General features: G+C 41.1%; 1 long non-coding RNA gene and 1 pseudogene across 1 annotated transcript; both read right to left on the bottom strand.

The window, feature by feature from the left end:
* Window positions 1-6,441: 6,441 nt before the first annotated feature.
* On the bottom strand, window positions 6,442-8,417 carry LOC115591534 (general transcription factor II-I repeat domain-containing protein 2-like; annotated as a pseudogene).
* A 2,466-nt stretch (window positions 8,418-10,883) lies between these two features.
* Window positions 10,884-11,736, bottom strand: LOC115591199 (uncharacterized). Its single transcript, XR_003985923.1, has 3 exons — window positions 11,631-11,736; window positions 11,352-11,473; window positions 10,884-11,030 (listed from the first exon to the last, which is right to left on the bottom strand). It is a non-coding gene; the product is annotated as an uncharacterized LOC115591199 (long non-coding RNA).
* Between the last annotated feature and the right edge of the window lie 9,078 nt (window positions 11,737-20,814).

Raw genomic sequence — 20,814 nt, 5'->3', positions numbered from 1 at the left:
ACTGTAATACAGTGAATCATTTTGAGTGTCTTATTGTCCTTATTTCTGTTTCACTCTGAACAGTTACCACACACACAGTCACATGTACATTTTTCTCCAGCAATGTTTATGTCTAGCAACAAAGCTCTTTACTGTGCTGCACTATTAAGCCTGATTTATGCTTCTGCGTCGCGGCGATGGCGTAGCTACGTCGTCGACGCAGACCCCTAAGCGGACCCTACGCCGTAGCCTGACGTGCGCCTCCAAAAAATCCTGACTACGCGTCACGTCGACGCGTCGAGATGCGAATGGCAAGGACTGTGATTGGTCCGCTCAGAACGTCATTTCCGGCAGTTGCTTCTTCTTCTGCGTCGCCTGCGCTTCAACATTTGTAATAAGAGCATTTGTTGTTCAATATCCACGAGCTCCATCTCCAAAAACACCCGCTCAATCTCAGTTGCCATTGTTTACTGTCTGACCGGAAGAAAACCAAGGAATCTGATATGAACCCCCCGAAACCAAACAAAGACACAGCCACACCCCCCTAGCGGCTTGGCGGTGAATTGCAGAACAACACGTTCCCTTGACACAGAACTTCGAATGCTCAATGATGGCGTAGGGTCGACGACGTAGCTACGCCGTTGCCGCGATGCAGAAGCATAAACCAGGCTTTAGAAGTTGCTTTAGTCTCAGGACAGCGACCCTTTCATTTCTGAAGCAAGTTTGATAGAAAATGAGGCCAAATTATATTAAGGGAGAATAATTATTAAATGAAAGAAATTAAATACAACACTGGAAAAGCTGACATGTTTGGACCTTCTCTGAAGGCCTAGAAGGCCCTAGGGGTTCCCCTCTGATATTTAGATAATCATAATTAATTTCACACCATTTGACGACATAAACAAGATATTGTATCCCTGTCCAGCTTACAAGCAGGTTGTCCACTCGGCCTAAGGCAGTGGTGTCAAACTGATCCAGTAAAGGGCCGTGTGGCTGCAGGTTTTCATTCCAACCAACCAAGAACACACCTGATCCAAATCAGGTGTGTTTCATTCCAACCAAGCAAGAACACACCTGATTTGGATCAGGTGTGTTCTTGCCTGATTAGAATGAAAACCTGCAGCCACACGGCCCTTTACTGGATCAGTTTGACACCACTGGCCTAAGGCGTTATGCATAACAATTTACTTGTTTTAGACCACACACAGTATATATTGTAGGGATACTGCATTACTGGTTAGACCTTCATGCTGCAGCAGCAAAACAAATAACAATTATGTTCTATATACAGACAGGCTATTAATGTATTCTTCTTCTATTTAAGTATTGTATGCGCAAGAGTCAACCCTGTCACAAATTTACACAATATGTATGTGGATATACCAAATGTTATTTATCATCAATGAAGATCTGACACCATTATTCACCGAATTACTACAGACAACTTAAAGGTAGGGTACCAGGCTGTAGCCTAAGTTACATTTTAAATATATTTGTTGAGCTTTAATCTGACAGGGACACCATGGTTCGAATTACAGGGGAGCTCGGCTCCCCTGAAAAGGACCTGAGCTCCCCTGAAAGCCTACTTTGAGACATTTAGGGGGAGCTCTGTGCACTGTTCACATTAAGGTAAACTTATTGTTATAAATGGCCGAACAACCACCAAAAGCGTTATGGCGTGGAGATAAAAATGGGTTAAAAGTTGTAAAAGTCCGGCGGGAAGGACCGGAGCCTCTGCCTCAGCTCTGCCGCTCCTCAGCTGTTGGTCCTCGGTGTGACTGCTGCTGCCGCCGTCGCCGCCACGGCAGGGTTTGGCTGCACTCTGACCGACCGGGAGCCGCTATATAAACCTTACAAAAGCGATGAATTAATATAGTGTAGAGTTATGATTAGCTCTGCTTTATGTGACTTTCACCCAGCTGGAAGAAAAAATAAAAGATGAAATGAGATGGATGGTCGCTGTGGCTTTACCGGTGTTCTACTGAGGAAAGTAGCAGCACGCACCCAACAGTTGCCCTCCTGCCTTCTGTAACTTTATAGGCTACTCAAAGAGAAATGTATAGGCCAAGCAAATTAATGGGGTTATCTGTAATATCCAAAGATTTTGCATAAATAGCGAATTGTCTAAAATACTGCTTGTTCTGTGGTGTTGGCATGTCAAATCTGATCACTGCAGGCATCAGATTTGCCTGCACTGAAAGCGATAATTGACTCGTCAGTGCATTTTAGCCTGCTTTCTTTTTCGTGGTTGTAAATAGAACTTTCGGCCCTAATTCCATTTCCCCACCCATTTTACCGATCCACATACAGAAAGGAACAGACTGGGAAGTAGGGGGACAGTCTACGAGAGAGAGGGAGAGAGAGAGAGAGAGAATGTTTCTACGTGCCTCCCTACTTTATGCAAAGTCCTCCCATGTAAAAACAAATGTCCGAGTGAGATCATTTTGATTTAAGAACTCTTCTCATTAGTTTACATTCACAAAGATCAGATGATAATGTTGATACCTGATACCAGCAGGGCTCTGTAAATCCTATAAAAGTCTTAAACAGCGCAGCACCATGCACGGGTGAGCTATCATAGACACATTTTTTTCCCCTAAGAGTTGGTAGAGAAAATTAATCTCAGTTCTGAGTGAGATATTGTGTCCTGTTCATGTTTTCCAAATACAATTTTTAAAGCTGCTCCGTTTTTTGAACTAATTATAATAAATACACAAGAAGTCTCTTTATTTCTAAAGTTTCTTAAGTTTGCTATACGATATTTGACAATTGTTTAGCCTTATTGTTTTACCACATGTGATTCTTGAAGGGGTGTGTATAAGAAGCAGAATAACTTTGACTTTGTCCCCCTGCTGATTTTGTGATTTTTTTATTTATTTATTTTTTTTTGCTCTGATTAATGTATTCTTTGATTTTGAAACAGTTGCCTCATAACATTGTTATTTAGCCTCTCTGAAATGTTCATATTAACTGTCTGTAGTAGTAACAGTACAATGTTTTTCGCAGTTACCCTGCAATTGATCGCTTTGCCACGCATTGACATGTTTAGTAGCGGTGTACACTGGAAAATAGGGCTCCCCCGAAAGCCACTGTGTAATTCGAACCTTGAGGGACACAATATAGGGGCCAGTGCTAAAGATAAAACAAAAACATTAAAGATAAAAAATAGATAGATAGATAGATAGATAGATAGATAGATAGATAGATAGATATCAGTCATCAACGTCATAGAGACATGATTGTAAGCTCAAAATCTGAACCTGTAATAATGTGGTTGTTGATTTGCATGTAAAAAGACATTTTTAGATATCTGTCTGGCTCTTGGCTCAACAGCTTCATATCCACCACTTTAGTCAATGTCAATTTCAACAGTCACTGAGACGCTTACTTTTAAACTACATTCTGCAGCTGCACCTCGATCTTGCTGACTTAAATATGTAAGTGATAATGTATAAAATAGCGGTCACTATTCGCGTCGGGGTCTGATTCGTCCTGAAGGGACTTATTTTCTATACATTATCCCGCTTATTACATGGTTTTCTATACATTACCCCGCTTATTACAGGGTTACTTGCAATACAAAAAAAAAAAACTTGACACAGTGTGTCTTTTTTACAATTTATTTGTTACCGTTCATAGTGTTTTTCCGCAGAGAAATATAGTTCGCCAAACCGACGCCGTTTCGGTTCTCCCTCTTCGCTGCTTCCCTTTCTTTTTCTTTTCTTGACCGGTGACGACAACTCAGCCTTTTGCCAAGAGTTGAAATCACTGTATTTTCCAAGAATATTAAAGTTAATGTGAAACTCATCCATACTTGTGGCCTAGGAGTACATTTTTTCCGATATGAAGTAGACTACAGATCAGCTGACGTCGCTTAGAGACCGAAAACACTGGGGTGATAAGTGACCGGACTACTTGTGGAGCAAAGATTTTAGAGCGCGGAGTGCTACGAAATACGTGACTCAGAGGCAAAAAGGCCACTTTCCTTGACTACGGTCAGATATGCTTAGCAGCGGTCAATTATACGAAAATAATTGACCAGCATGCCTTGAGGCAATGCGTTTCGGACAGAGAGACAGAGAAACTGTGTTTAAGAGTGTTCTAGATAACACCACTGTTATCTGTTATGCAGTATTCAGTGTTGCCGTTCTTCTTAAATGTTAGAATGGACCATAGTTAATGTTTTGGAAAAAAATGTGTTGCACTATAACTTAAGTTGCTCACGTGATTGGTGAAGTTTGCCCTGAAGCCTAAAGTCCCCCTTGACTCCTGCATAATTAAACCTAAGCCTGTGACAATGCTTAACTTTTATATATGTATATAATCACTCTTAAAGGGACAGTTCGGGTTTTTTGAAGTGGGGTCATATGAAGTACATATCAATAGTCGGTCTGTTCCCTACGGTAATTGCAGATCAGCGCAGCCTCAGTTTGGAGAAGTAGAGACCCGCTCCAGCCCAGACGCTCAGCTTTCTACTGCAGTGAACGGAGTCCAGATACAAAGTGAATTTTAACCACCTAAAACAAGGCCCACCTAAAAAAAATCTATATCAGTTCAAGTGTACGTTGTATAGAGAAAATTCACACCGCTTTACATTGCCGTCAGACCGGCCTTTCTTTTGGCACTACATTTTCTCACCTGTGGAACCTCCGTATCCCTACACATTAGCGCAACAGGTGATCTGCGAGCGGCGAAATACAGTGAGAGGCCCAGTTGATGGACGAGAAGTTTATGCACGCAACTCTAGCCCTTTTTAGATAGAAAAGGCGACACATTTGCTCCAAGGTAAGGGCGGCAATGTGCCGCCTTGTCTTTCTAAAATGGAGGCGTAATATTCCTCTTTCTCCAAAAGCCGCCACTGAGGTAGGCGTAAACATGTGACGTGACGTGAAGCACGAAGTTGGGCTGTGAACAGTGACAACGAATTTGTCTTCGATATAAGAGTTTTACATTGAACCCAATTGGAGTTTAGAACTGGGTTCATAGCGGGGGGCTTTTAATTTGAAAGTAGCGACAGTTCCTAGCTTGTCGCTACAAGAACAAGCGGACACAACCAAACAGCTACAAACGGCTTCTGTTTACTTTCGATCAAAGCGAAACTTAACAATTTCAGACACAGACACAGACCGTAGAACCTCTGTATCCCTACGCATTAGCCCACGTTGGGCTAATGCGTAGGGATACGGAGGTTCTACGGTTGAGAAAATGTAGTGCCAAAAGGCCGGTCTGACGGCGATGTAAAGCGGTGTGAATTTTCTCTATATAACGTACACTTGAACTGATATAGATTTTTTTTTTAGGTGGGCCTTGTTTTAGGTGGTTAAAAATCGCTTTGCATCTGGACTCCGTTCACTGCAGTACAAAGCTTAGCGTCTGGGCTGGAGCGGCTCTCTGCTTTCCAAACTGAGGCTGCGCTGATCGGCAATTACGGTAGGGAACAGACCGACTATAGATATGTACTTTATATGACCCCACTTCAAGAAACCCGAACTATCCCCTTAAGCACACCCATACTCACTTTTATATATTCACTTTTACATTTATAAATACCAGTGATGTGTGATTCATGAAGGAATCGTTCAAACTCAAGATTCTTTTTACTGATTCGGGAGTCATTGTCTCCATTAACAGTTCACTGACTCACCGCTGCTACCGCCAGCTAACTGCAAAGAGGAGACATGCCACACAACTGTTATTCTAACTGCAATTGCGTAAATGTGTCAAGCTAATTGCTGTTCTAGCTCCGTGGCTGAGGCAACAGCTTTGGTCATTATTTCAACTCAACTCCCCTGTCTCCTCTCCTTTCTGCCACGAGCTGAGTTGTCTCACAGGCCGATACAGAAAAAGAACGATTGACTGACCCAGTATCTCCAGCTCACAGCTCACTCTCTCCCTCCCTCCCAGCTCGTAGAGCCTTTCCCTTACCTGAGAAACTAGCTGCTCTGCACCATTCAGGACTCAGTAGCTGCAACTCGTAGCTCACAGCTCACTCACTCTCCCTCTCAACTCGTAGAGCAGGGGTGTCAAACTCAAATATACAGTGGGCCAAAATTTAAAACTTGGACAAAGTAGTGGGCCAACATTGATATTTATTGAAAAAATTGACCTAAACAAGTTCAAACAATGTGGAACAAGCAAAACTTGACATAAATTAATATAGTACACATGCTAAATCAAATTTCAAATAAAAAAAACACATCAATGGCATTCATTTCTTAAATAAAATTTAAATAAAAATCGTATGCCTCTTTCTTTATATGCAGCCTTCTTTAAATTTAAATTTACTGTAATCTTTTTCCACAGGCTAATAATAAATGTAAAAATAAAATAATAATAATAAACCAATTGACTAATAATAATATCCTTCAATGAACGTGCAACCATTCGAGCCCATGCCTTGGACTAGCAAGAAAAAGTGCATAAAGACAACTTTAATTGTAGCTCAGTTTGCTACACACTGATCTACTCAGTGTTCAAGCCAGATACCTGGCATCTCTTCTTGGATGCTAGTTCATCGATATCTAGGCTCAGGCTCTGAGCTGAGGAAATCCTCAGGATCGAGCAAAGGTGTTCATCTGTCAGACGACTCCTGTGAGATGTTTTGGTCATCTTCATGGAGGAGAACAGTTGCTCACATAGATAAGTGCTGCCGAACAAGGAGAGCATCTGAGCAGCTTGGGTGCGGAGCTGAGGCATTGTGTCAGGGATGAAATGTTGAAACTGTGCGGCACCCACAGCATCATACTTTGACTTCAGCGTGTCACTACACTGGAGTTCAATCAGCTCCATTTGGAGGTTGGTAGGTGCGTTTTCCACGTCAACTGTAAACGGATTGCTGAGCAGTTCAAACCTACATTTCTGGATATCGAAGTCGGCAAATCGCCGGGTAAACTCGGCGCCGAGTGCGCTGAGTTTTTCAGCAAACTGTGCACATGGGAACACGGCGGTAGATCTGCATTTTCATTGTTTGGCAGCAGGGAAAATGGCCCAGCATCTGGTTCTTCCACAGGCACAATTTAGTTTTAAAAGCCCTCACTGCAGCGTACATGTCTGTGATGATACACTCCCGCCCCTGAAGCTGCAGGTTCAGCACATCAAGATGGCTCTTGATGTAACACATAAAGGCCAGCTCACACAGAAACTTTTGCTCCCGGAGCTCTGCTGTGTCTTTCTCTTTGCTTTCCAGAAACTGACATTTTTCCTCATGGAGCTCGAAACATCTGTTCAGAACTTTTCCTCGGCTTAACCATCTCACCTCAGTGTGATAAGGCACATTTGCGTATTCCAAACCACACTCCTCCAAAAGAGACTTGAACTGGCGGTGATGTAGACCTTTGGCTCTTATAAAGTTAACTACTCGTGTTACTGTGGTCATAACATGTTCCATCTTTAAGGGTTTGCCACACAGTGCTTCTTGATGTATAATGCAGTGACAAACAGTTAGCTCACCCGCACAGTTCTCCTCCTGCATCTTCTCCCGTACCCTGCCCACCAGTCCACTCTTGTGACCGCACATCGCTGGCGCACCATCTGTTGTTAATCCCACGAGTTTATCCCAAGTCAGCTTCATTTCAGTTACACATTTGGCAAACTCTTCAAAGATTTCCTTTCCCGTGGTTGTGCCATACATTGATTTGAATCCCAAAAGTTCCTCCATAACACACAGATTTGAGTCCACTCCGTGGATGAAGACTGCCAGCTGGGCAGTATCAGATGTGTCGCTGCTCTCATCCACAGCAAGGGAGAATGCAATGAAATCTTTTCCCTTTTCCATCAGCTGGTCATGTAGATTGGTGGCAAGATCACATGTGCGATCAGCTACTGTGTTTCTGCTCAGGCTCACATTTGAAAATGCTTGCTTTTTCTCTGGGCAAACGAGGTCACAAACTTTCATCATGCACTTTCTCACAAACTCTCCCTCATTGAAGGGCCGGGCTGATTTTGTGATCTCTGCTGCCACAATAAAACTCGCTTTTACAGCAGCCTCACTTTGTGATATTACTTTTTTGAACATAGTCTGTTGAGAAACCAAACTTCTTTTCATCTACTCTACTTTCTGGCACCTTTGAGTCATGTCCATGTCCTTGTACTTGTCGTGGTGTTTCGTTTCATAGTGTCTTCTAATGTTGTACTCTTTGGCTCCACATACAAGACAAACAGGTCTGTCTTTTACATATGTAAACAGATATTCTGCCTCCCACCTGTCCAGAAAGCTCCTGTTTTCTGCCTTTCCTTTTCGCCATTTTTGGGATGGGTAGCACGGTGCCAGTAGCCGCATGAGGTTGCTATGACTACTGTCAACAGAGGAGAGGATGTTTATGGGTCCTGTACTGATTGACGCGCCAAAACACGAGCAGAGCATTCTGGGATTTGTAGTATTAGCGGTACATGCGCTGTATAATACTGGCGGGCCAGCTCTAGTAGTCATTTGGTATTGCCCCGCGGGCCAGAGTTTGACACCTATGTCGTAGAGCCTCTCCGTTACCTGAAAAACTCGCAAGCTCGCTGCTCCGCACCGTTCAGGACTCAGCATCTCAGACTCGCAGCTCACAGCTCACCTGCTCTCCCTCCCTGCTCCCGTGCTCTCAGAGAGCCACTCCCTCACCTGAGCAGTGTGCTGCTCCGCTCCTTTCACGGGCACATTTTTGTCTTGCAAATATATGTATGTAAATAAAAACTGAAAATGAACAACAACCGTGTTGCTGTCTCTCTCCTGCAGTTCCGCCCCATCACATTGTTAATTGACATTTAGAAAATTATAGATTTTGACATGTAAAATCATCATAAGTGATGATAACAAAGATCCTGATTAATTTTGTTCCCATAGATAATTGTTGAATCCCAGGAATTAACGTAGGCTATGTTTAATTGACGGGATGAAATTAGCTGTTACACGATGTTGCAGAGATCGGACCCAAAATATATAGCCCTACTTTTTGATAAGGAAAAAATGGATACTTGCCGGAAAAGTGATGTTTGGATGCATTTCAGATGACAAGCCCAACACATGCAAAGTGCCAGTTGTGTAAGGTGTTTTTTTCTTTTCGAGAGGGACGCACGTCAAGCACCTGAGCAGCAAACATCCCACCGTGATTTTACAACAGGGCAACCAAAACCAAACAGCTACTCCTGCACAACCTACATCAGCAACAGGAACAGCTGCAACAACAACAGCTGAACTACAACAACAACATCTACTTCTTGCACCAGCTCATCTGTTATGGCCCAACCACCTATGAACACACAATCAGGGCAGAGAGTGACAGTCACAGCAAGAGGAGGTGAGAACTGATCTTCTTGAGAAAATCAAAACAACACCTGCTTTATGCCCAACAGCCAACTGCTGGACCTCCAGCAACACAACAACAGGCTACATGTCTATTACATCTCATGATGTAAATGACTGCAAACTGCAGTCCAATTTGCTGGACTGTTTTCGAGATAACAGACACCCACACAGCTGCAAATCTGGAAAGGGAATTGAGAAGAATAGCAAGAGAATGGGGGATCAAAAAGCCATACTAATGGCAAGAGGGCTCCAGAGGGCTACTGCACACCGGCATAGAAATCCCTCCATCCACCAGCCAATATGTGACATGGTTGACATTCTTATGGCAGAACTAACCAAAAAGTTGGGGGGATTGAGCAGGTGAACCTGTTAGCAGATGCTACACTCTTGGACCCCTGGTTCAAGAAGCATGCATTTGTGCAGGATAAATATGCAGAGGAGGTTGTGTCAAGGGTGGTGGGAGCAGCACTGACGGAGGCAAGATCACTGCGTCCCGCACAGAGGAAGAGAAGGCTAACCCACCTGTCAGTCCTCCCACTGAGTCAGCGCCTGCAATTTGGGCTGACTTTGAGGGGCGGGTTTCTTCAATGAGGTCAGGGGTCCAAAACCCCTTATCAGAGGAGATGCTGGAGATTAAAGGGTTCCTGTGTGAGCAGCTGCTACTCCGAACAGCCAATCCTCTGGAGTGGTGGATATCTCGTGCCCTTGTTTACAAGAACATGTGGGAGGTAATGAAGACAGGGCTCTGCATTGTGGCAACATCAGTGCCATCAGAGCAGATCTTTTCAAACACAGGGCAAGTTATAATTGGCATGAGAAACAGGCTCAGTCCTGGAAAGTTGTGTGAGCTTAATCCTGAATGGCAATTTGTCTAGAGGCTTCATTTTGAAGGAAGCGGGAGTTCATTCATTCTGTACATAGTTATTTTATTTTAATGCTGCACTGTCTAATGTTAGAATATTACTGTTTTTTAAAGTCACATGAATGAATATTTTCCAACACAAGCCAGTTACAGTAGCTCTACCACATCCTACATCTAATTCACCCAAAGACAGTTTGTGGATATGTTGCTTGTAAAACAACAAAAATGCCATTTGGGTCTTCAGATGAAGAAAAGTGGAAACAATATTTGAAAAAATGTTTTATTTTGCTTTGCGTTCAGGAGCAAACACTGACAGAGCGACTTAGACATAACTACACCTCCTAAATACAAGGAAGATATGCTGAAGCAAAGCTTTGTATAAGGTTGTTGTATTTAACAACCATTGCGACTGAGAATCTTGTCGATCCAGGGAAGGAACTTGGACACGTCTGTATAGACATTGGGAAGGTCTTGTTGGTCACTACAAAGTGGATTGCCAAAAGATACGACACCAGCAGCCATCCCGTTGTACACCAGAGGACCACCAGAATCACCCTGTAAAATGGAAATATCTTAATATTTTGATACAATAAAATATGTAATATATTCCTGAACTTTTCAAAAATGGACAGAAAACTTACGTGGCAGGCTCCTTTGAATGTTCCATATCCACCTGCACAGATGACATTGGCAGGAAGAGGTAGATTCCGTTTGGACCATTGCCGTCTACAGATGTTCTGGTCAACAACAGACACATCCACCACTCTCAGGTCATCAACACCTCTACCAGCTTCGGTCTTTCCCCATCCAGCTACATGGCAAATTTGGGTGGGTCGTATAGGAGGGGGGAGTCAAATGCGTTGTATTGTTCCACCCACTGGAACACTCTGAGCCAGACAGCTGGAGACACAGAATCAGACAGTTGAAATGAACAGTGTCTGAACATGGTTTTACTCTTCATCAGGCTTCAGTAAAACAATCACTAGAAGTTGGAGCTGATGAATCTTTTAAATGAAAGTTAACTCTACAATCTAACAGCTTTGATAGTGCTGTGTCTTGGCTAGAATTTGAGGGACATTTGAATGTGGTTTAGTTTTTTGCCCCTTTTTGACATTTACCCTCAGAGGAGTAAAAAACAAGCAAAGCTTAAGTGCATCTAATTTGACTGTCAAAACACAAAACGTCATCTGGGACAAATGTGCTTAAAGAATATAAGCTTACTTTCAGGAGCATGATGTCATTTTCTTTTTTGTACCACTGATAATAAGGGTGTCTGCATCTCTGCTCAATGGCTCTCACTGTTCCAGTATTCGTGGGTGCCCAAAACAACCCTCATCAGTTGACTGCGAAAAGTTAGAATTGAGAGGTCATTTTTCAGGTTGTTTTGCTAGCAGGGAAACAAAGCAAAAGATTATGCTTTTATTTTGAAAACGGTTAGTTTATTAAATTTATACCTTTAAATAAAAATAAACAATTTCTGCTAGATGAAACTTAACTCACTGTCTATTAGCACAGTGTGCAGCAGTGAGGACAAAGTTTTTGCTGATGAGGGGTCTGTGCTCTGCCATATACACCATCTGGTTCCGTGGAGCAATTTGGCCACGTATGATTTCACTCCCAAGTGCTGAAAACACGAGTTGAAAATGAATAGACAGTAGAATGAGTTAACATCACATTGGCAGGCTGAAGAAAAACAGTCAGATTGACCAACTTACCATTAAATCCGAGACATGTCAGAGCATAAAAGAGCAGAAACTTTTGCAGAGCACGCATCATGACGGCAGGAGACTCAACCTGTTGTTTATGGGTTGTCAGTGGAGTCGACCCTTTCATACAACAGTGTTTGATCTGCTTTATATTGACTTCAGGCCACAACCTTTGGGCAATGCCATTTTGCAAGTTTGCGCAACATCATTGATCATGTGATGAGTAGGTGTCATCATAGTCAGTGTGACAGTTTTATACATTCTTCCTTTTTTTGTTCATGTGATAACGATTCATATGTACCCATTTTGTATAGACAGCACTAAATACAGTGAGCATCTAGAGCTGTTGGTCACAGAGAAGTCCTCTATGTTTTTTCTGTGTTGGGTGCAGGATGGCATCTAGCTTTGACTTTGTTTTTGGTTTTCCTTTGACCTTTGTCTCCATCAGTATCAGCCAGCCAAATGAGCAGTTTGACCTGGGTAACCAGCTTCAGCTTTCTAATGAGGCACCCTCTATTAAAAGTTCAAAGAAATCATTAATTAATGCTTTATAGATGAGTTATATGTTATTATTAGGAGCGATGTTTTTTTTGCCATGGTGTTATTCCTCCCCCTGCATGACAAATGTTTTAATGTTTTTTTTCTGTGCTTCTTTGGTTTGTACTTCATTTAGTTTTTGTACTTGACCTCAGTGTTTTGTTCTTTACCCTGCCTGCCTCTTGAGTGTCATGCGTTTGCGCCCTTACTGTCTTTGCTGCATGTTACAGTACAAACTGACCATAATATGGACCTGACAGAGACTATGTCTCTAGTGGAGCAGTTTAAGGAGGTCTGTTCTATTTTCAAATCACTGAACTCTGCCATCACAGGGTCTTTGGACATATTACAGGCTAATTGTTGACATCCTTATGGAATGGACACTTTTGTTATGACCAAGGCTGTTGACTTGGCATAAGAGGCTCACAATGTGATAGTAATTACTGACCTCAAGAAGAGCCTCCTGTGTCAGCTAGCCAACAGCCTGCTGGCTTCCTTCTCGACTCCTCATTGTCAAAGCTGCCCAGCGCTTCAGCCTAACCAGCCAGTGTCCAGGAGCCTCTGCTACTCTCTCTGCAGAGCTGCGTCCCAGCCGAGACTTCCATTTTGATTTGCTTCCTTGGATTTCTTCCTTGGATTTCTTATAGAACTCAACTTTGCTATTAAAGCTCATCTTTTGTTATTTACCCTGCCTGCCTCAAGAGTGTCTTGTGTTTGGGTGAATATTTCTATTCCACGTAGGGCGGATGAGTAATAAGTGGAGTGAGGTAAGAAAAGACAGTTGAGGGGAGGAATGGAAAAACACTGGAGAGTGGGGGGGGGAAAATACAGGAGGAACTTAACCCTTAGATGCATGAGTGATTGGACCCTACACTATTCCATAAGTGGATCTAAAATGACCCATATTAGAATCAATGTGTTTTTTGTGCCATTTCTCTCATTTTTGTTGAGAATAATCATTAATGTTTTGTTTTGTATTGTACACACAAGAATGATTTTATGTTTGACTTTTTTTGTATTTTTCACTTTTTAACATTTGGAACATATTCAAACGAGATGTTTTACTTCCTCCAGTAAGGGCCCTTATGACTCATTCTGTTGGAAGTGATTTGAACATCACTTTCTTCCTCAGAGGACTCACAGGACGAATCTTCTGTGTCTGATTGATCCTTGTTCACTTGGTAGAGTTGGATTTATAGGTGGCTAACACCTCCTGGACAATAGTCTGGGTCCTCATCATCTGAGATTTCAGATTCTGAGTCCAACTCTGTCAGTGGCCCTCCATTGTCCGGCATCTGTAACACCATTTCCCTTGTGTATCTAGCTGCCATGACACCTTGGATGAAATAATATGAAATGGACTGGTGTGAATGAGGAGCAAAATTATCAATCAATATGTAGCTATATGAATAAATGCAAACACACGCATGTGTGTGCGCACACACAGACACTGATACAAAAAATACAGTAGCTAATGTTAGCTAGATTAGTTAGCTAATTTGAGTTAGAATAAAACAATAAGTAAACTAACTTATGTTGATACATGATAGTAACAGATACTCTTTCACATAATAGTCATGAATGACACAAAGACAAATACAATAAATACAGTAATGTTAGCTAGCTTGGTTGGCTAACCCACTTATGGAAGGTTGGGGTAGTAATACAAAAACTTATTTTTTTAAAAATGTATAAAAGTTAAATTAAAATTGTCAATGGCATCTTATCAAAAACATGTTTTTTGAGGAATACCTTGAATATGATATGATAAAAAAATGAATTAAGAAGATATAGCAAGAAAACAACGTCACCGGGTCGTTTTTGACCCACTTATGCATCTAAGGGTTAAAAGCAAGAGGAGACACATGAGGGTAAAATTTAGAAACAAAACAGGCAACGAGAACATAAAAAACTTTGGTCCTAACCGATCAGTGGTGAGTGGAGTACTGAAATCTATTAAAAAGATGACTTAAATAAAGTATCACAACTTAGGAACTCACTCAATTGAAGGAAAACAGTTAAGAAATTACTCAAAGTATAAGTTACATTTTTAATATCATTAAAATGTAATTTATTTCAAGTATGAAAGTTGCATTAACGTTAAAGCTGGCATAACATCAGGTTAACTGACATCTTTTTAAATGACCAACAAGATAACTCGATGTTATTATCATAAAATCAAAGATTAATAGTGCACAAGGATCAGATTTGGTGATATGCTATTATATTATAACTCCTAGAGTTGAGTTGAGTGAAGATTTCCATTACCTCTTCTACCAAGTCTAAGACATTACTGACACACACTTACAAAATGGTGGTTTAATAAATGTTGTATTATTTCACGTTCCTCTTTTCAGCATGTTTCAACAGATTTGTGTTCAAAAGAATTCTTAAGAAACAATGTGGCTTTCTAGTGAAACGTTTTGCAGACTTTGATGAAACCTGCTCTTACACACAACTGAGTTCCCCAGCTGTCATGGATTGAAAGTATAATTCTAAAATAATTGAATATGTATCATATTACATGTTGATAAATGGACTTGTTGCCACTTGTAAATGGACAAAATATGGAGTACATCAACTACAGAAACATGCCTTTCAGAATGACTGTTGGTTTGTGTTGAGCTCAGCTGAACACTGGGAAAAAAAACAAAAGCATCTGTTTTATGAACCGAAATACCATTTTATATCTCCACACAATGCAATAAAAGTAAACTGATGCCAGATCTTTAGTAGAATTTGTTAGATTCGGTTGTCTGAGACCGTCTTTGGTCCAGGGAAGGAACTTTGATATGCTTCACATAAATCCATTCTCCCGCTTCCATTTTGTATTTAGGGTAACTGCACACAGAGCCATTTATTGCTATATGCAGACTATGTGGGTGCATAGGGCCACCGCACCACTAGGGGGCCTCCTCAAGTTGTAAGTCCGGTGTCAATATCCATGACCGACCGAGTGACCTGACGGAAAAGGTGTTGGCACTTTTTTTCACAGCACCTCCACTGAGGTTCCAAGCGAGCCAAGGCAATAAGTACACCAGCTGATTGGTCAGATCTGGTGTCTAACGCGTCGCGTTGCAATTACAACCAGTACCACTAAACGAGGAGAGGCGAGGCCAGGCGGCTGAGCCACCAGTACCAGTCATTCATGGCATGACATCAAAACGAACCTATTCATCTGGTTCAGAAAAAAAAGGAAGAAACTAGGATAAAGATAAGGTTTTTTTTCATGATGTGGGTGGAGGGGGAGCTTTAATGCCAATTATTTAGCTATCTTAAGATTTTGCTTTAGGAAAGGGCTAAGATAAAATGTATATGGCACATGTGAATGCCAACAGACTGACTGACTGAGGTGACACCTGATTTGTTGAATATTAGCAGTTCCAGCGTGTTGGCATTACATTTATCAGGGAGGGTGTGTTGCTAGGCAGATGTCTGTCATGTCTGCTTTATCCTTGTCCAGTGGGAGCTGATGGTCTGTCATAGACCTCATCTGCTGTTAAATGTTTGCCACGTAACAATACTATAGGATTATTTTAGTATGTCCTCAGTTTATAGGTCTCTAATGTGAAGTGATCTAAACAACACTAATACATATTAGGCCTATTGTGGATTATCATGGACTATTGTGGCAGTGGATTGTTGCTCTGAGTGGATTATTGTTAATTCTTAGTGGGTTAGTTGCATCTTTCTTTACCACATTTATTAAAATCTTTATTGTGACAATATAATTCCAACAAATTAGATTCCTACAGTTTAGTTATGTCTTTGATGTATTACTTTGTTTTATTCAAAAGAATCATAATAACACAAACTAAAGTACATTTTAAGTAAACTATACTATATGAATGTAGTTCTGCCCACAGAATAAAGGTTATAGGAGAACTTCGGTCGATTTAAACATGCAGCTTCATTGCTCAAGCTACCCTTGACTTGCCAGTACCGAAGACGCGAACAAATTTGGTCCAGCCATTACAGAGCTCCGTGAACAGAGACGTAGCATTGAACGCTAACAGCATGGGGTCAGAACTTTAGACTGTGTTTTAAGCGTATTAACATGCTCCACATCTCACACCAAAAGTTATGCAACATCAGCAGACACCTTAGCACACAGCACTGTAGCGTGTATGACTAAAAATTAATAAAAAAGTAGTTAAAACAATGTGTTTGTGCAAGGAGCTACTTACCTGTTTGTTGACATCCGTGTGCTCCGGTAGCTAGACCAAACTAGCATATCCATCGAGTGTGCACTTAACAGGCTTAACAGGCTATTGTAAGGCTCATGGCTCATGACAGGCTGTAACATGGACATGTACATTATGAACATAAACACGAAAATGCAGGATTAAGTTTCCGTCTCCGCCAGTGAGGGAGTAAATGCACGCTCGACGGATCAGCTAGTTTAGTCTAGCTACCGGAAGACGCCGATGTCAACAAACAGGTAAGTAGCTCCTTGCACAAACACATTGTTTTAACTACTTTTTTATTCAGTTTGAGTCATACACGCTACAGTGCTGTGTGCTAAGGTGTCTGCTGATGTTGCATAACTTTTGGTGTGAGATGTGGAGCATGTTAAGACGCTTAAAACACAGTCTAAAGTTTTGACCCCATGCTGTTAGCGTTCAATGCTACGTCTCCGTTCACGGAGCTCTGTAATGGCTGGACCAAATTTGTTCGCGTCTTCGGTACTGGCAAGTCAAGGGTAGCTTGAGCAATGAAGCTGCATGTTTAAATCGACCGAAGTTCTCCTTTAAGACCAGATCATCAGTTAGACACAAGTAGTCCACTTTGTAAATAAACACAAATATATTCCTTCAATATCACATCAGTAATTTATCTTCGTTTTATTACTCTAACATGTGTCAAACTGCTTAAAAGTAACAACTTTGAAATTGGCTGCATGCTTTAAAGGAACACTGTACTGTATATTGCAATGTTTACTATAAAAACAGATTATGAATTTCTGCATTAGTGTAACATAACTCAATTATATAGTATGAATATTTGCTTAGGATCTATTTTGCTTGATAATCTGAGGTGTTTTGTCTTTGCAGGAGCAATTCTGAAATCAGGAGCATGGACCCGGAAGCAGCATGACTATTTTAAGCACCACCGGACCAGGATGTTTAAGTTTAAAAATGTTTTACAATTTAAAATAAACATTTTTGAGGAACACTGCATCAGTTTCATTTACTGACCCATAGAGGATCCCCATTGTTTACCTTGTATTGTCATTTTCTATCAGTTCAACTTGCTGCGATGGGTCAAATTAAGAAGTTTGATTTTATTTGAGAGAGGTTTTAACGACTGTAGCCTGTTTTCCTCTTAAAATGCAATAGATTGTCATCTTTGTGAATCAGCTAAAAGGGTTAGGAATCTATTCATCATAGTTTGACAAAATAGGGGCTACCAAACAGCATCTTGCATAGGGCCCCCAAAAAGACAGGAAGGTCCCTGACTGCACATGTGCATGCAGATGTCAAATTTCAACATGCCTTCTGTGAAATGCTCTAAAACTTAATCTTATGGGCTGGGAGAATGTGTCAGAGGCATAGACACACAAATGTTTAAGTACCCCCCATGTATAAATACACTCAACAGACTACAAATGCATCACTTTTATTTTCTCTCCCATTTTTTCATGGGTGGAATTAAACAAACTGAGACTTCAGCTGTGCACAGCAAAACATATTTATCTCAAATTTTTTGCAGACATTTTTTAAAATCTGTCTCAGTTTGCTCCATTGCCAAGATAAAGATGATTTAAGATGGTGCACAAAATCTTTGGTTACTAGCTGTTGCATGACCTGTCTGGGTAGGTGATCTCAGACCATCTTGCAGGTAAGGAAGCCGGATGTGGTGTTCCTGGACTGGCACTTTAAGGTGGTGTGCAATTGTGAGTCCAGTTAGATGTATTGAAAAATCCTCAGAAGGTGGCATTTGAGGTGGCTTATGCGAGGACAACTGTTCTGGTGGACATTCCTTCAGTCATCATTAATAATAATAATAATAATAATAATAATAGATGTAATTTATATAGTGCCTTTCAGGGTACCCAAGGACACTTAACAAAGTGGAACAAACATAAATGAAAACAAACAAAACAAATGGAGCGCCTGTCAGACAGTACGGAGGGAAGACCGGCACAGCCATCAATAACGCTGTCTGCACCGCAGGGAACAGCACCCTCCGTCTGGATGTGAACTTGCATCTGGAGGCTCCGTGCACACAGCGGGGGGCGACACAGGAGACCCAGAGATCAAGTTCCAGCGACGGAGACCGAGGCGAAGCGACAGCAGAAGTCCAGGATCTCCCGCAGTTCATTCCTGCAGTCATCATACCAATCGATGGCATTGTGCTGTGTGATAAAACTGCACATGTAAGAGTAGCCTTTGAGTGGGACGAGCCCAAAGCACACATTTACATTTAGCACTTTTGTCCAAAGCGACTTGAGATTACTTAGTATCTTGATATGCCATAGGAAAAGTGGTCACTGACATGGATTCTAACAGTTTGAGAAAAAATAAGCTGTTCGTTTCCACAGAAAAAAAGTGTTGCATTGATATGTTTGTGAAGTGTAAATAAATACATTTATGTTGAGTTTGTTTTTCCTTTTTTCTGCTTTGTATCAAGACTGATCGTCAGATCCTGACATTTGTTTCCAAATAAGAAACCCCTGATAATGACTACTATGGTATATCATTTCAGACTTGGTGGCTTATTAGACAATGAAATCTGATTGTTTGAAACTTTATTTCAGCTGATGTTCCGTTTGTAGACTAGAGAAAAATAATCAGATTTGGTGATCGGCTATTATAATGTTGTCCTTAAGAAGTCAGAACATGATGCAGAAATTTGACACACTAATTCAAACTTTTAAAATATGATTAGAAATAGTCTAAGTGAAAGTATAACTTTCAGAGAAATTCATGTTTCTTACTTCAACTTGTGTGAATAAGTTGGGATGATTTAGACTTATTGTGTCTTTCTGCCTCACCTAATGGACTGTCACTTTAGAGACTGAAGCACACCAAAGTTTAACATTAAGGTAGTTTATTTAATTTGGTAGGAGATTTTGGAAATAAGTGATAGAAAAGGGGGATTAGGGTCAGATTGACTAGTTTGGTCTAGCTACCGGAAGACGCGGATGTCAACAAACAGGTACGTGGCTGCTTGCACAAACACACTGTTTTAACTACTTTTTTATTCATTTTGAGTCATACACGCTACAGTGCTGTGTTGTAAGGTGTCTGCTGATGTTGCATAACTTTTGGTGTGAGATGTGGAGCATGTTAAGACGCTTAAAACACAGCGTATAGTTCTCACCCCATGCTGTTAGCGTTCAATGCTAAATCTGCGTTCACGGAGCTATGTAATGGTTGGGCCAAATGTGTTCGCTTCTTTGGTACTGGCAAGTCAAGGGTAGCTTGAGCAATGAAGCTGCATGTTTAAATCGACCGAAGTTCTCCTTTAAGAAACAATGTAGTTTTCTGCTGAAATGTTCTGCAGAGTTTCTCAACTGTGTGTGATTGACAGTATTATTTAAAATAATGTATTAAACGTCGATGAGTGTACTTATTGCCACTGTTGGGGAAACAGAATATTAGTTAAATACATTGACAACAGAACACTCAGCGGGAAAGAACAGCCTTTCAGTAACACTGTTAAGTTTGTGTTGAGCTCAAGTGAACACTGGAAAAAGAAGAAACACACTTTATTGATTTCAATCCCATCTTTTATCTCCACAATGCAATAAAAGTATACGCTGAAGCCCCACTCCACATAGGATTTTTTTAGTTAGTCCTGGTATGAGTTTTTGGTTGAATTATTTTCATATTATTTTTTGTAATAAATAAATTCTCTCCGTCTCTCTTCAGCTTTGTTTCCCCATGTTGTCTTCTGTGTTGCTGACTGTGTTCCCTGTGCTTGACCTGACAGCGTATGTCTCTAGTGGAGCATTTTTAGGAGGTCTGTTCCATTTTCAAAGGACTATACTCTGCCATCACAGGGTCTTTTGACGTAGAATACAGGCCGTTTTTTTGTGCCCTTATGGAAAGGACATAACCGTTACAACCGAGGCGGTTGGACATGCCATTAGAGGCTCACAGTGTAGCTTTGTTGTGTTTGGGTCCTCACTATTTTGCTGCACGTAATAGAGTTAACTTTGTTTGAGACCTCTCTGATCCACGGAGGGAACTTTGACATATGTGACATGACTCCACTCTCTGTCTTCTTCCTTTCATGTCAGTCACCTTTTTATTTTTGCTTTGTATTTGGTATTCATGACACTTTTGTATTGACTGTTTTTTGTTTTGTTCTTGGTCTCTTTGTACCTCTGTTTCTTTGCGTATGAATATTTTTATTCCACGTAGCTTTTTAGGGATTCCTCATGAGTGACTGGCATTTGATTGTTCATGTATCAATTGTTTTTGTTGTAGTTC

Source organism: Sparus aurata, chromosome 11 (genome assembly GCF_900880675.1).
Source record: "Sparus aurata chromosome 11, fSpaAur1.1, whole genome shotgun sequence".
Lineage (NCBI taxonomy): Eukaryota > Metazoa > Chordata > Actinopteri > Spariformes > Sparidae > Sparus > Sparus aurata.
This window is presented reverse-complemented; position numbering and strand designations above follow the sequence as displayed.